Source organism: Alosa alosa, chromosome 15 (assembly GCF_017589495.1).
Source record: "Alosa alosa isolate M-15738 ecotype Scorff River chromosome 15, AALO_Geno_1.1, whole genome shotgun sequence".
In the NCBI taxonomy this organism is placed as follows: Eukaryota; Metazoa; Chordata; class Actinopteri; order Clupeiformes; family Clupeidae; genus Alosa; species Alosa alosa.
Genome location: NC_063203.1, coordinates 21,716,774 through 21,717,012, shown reverse-complemented (window position 1 = coordinate 21,717,012; position 239 = coordinate 21,716,774).

Genomic DNA, 239 nt, shown 5'->3' with positions numbered 1-239 from the left:
CCAAATTTCCCTCACGGTATCAAAAGAGAATAGGCTATATACTATTCTATACTATACTATAGGCTAGGCTACTATAGTAACTCATTGGATGATTGAATAGCCCTCAATAAGGAACTCGGTTTTTTTTCATGGGTAGGCTACGCCTAACCTGACCCTAGCCAGATGAATGTCGTTCCGCTTAGCTCCGCCTAGCTTCACTCACATTGCCAGGTTAGGCTCCTCCTACAGCTGCAATGTCC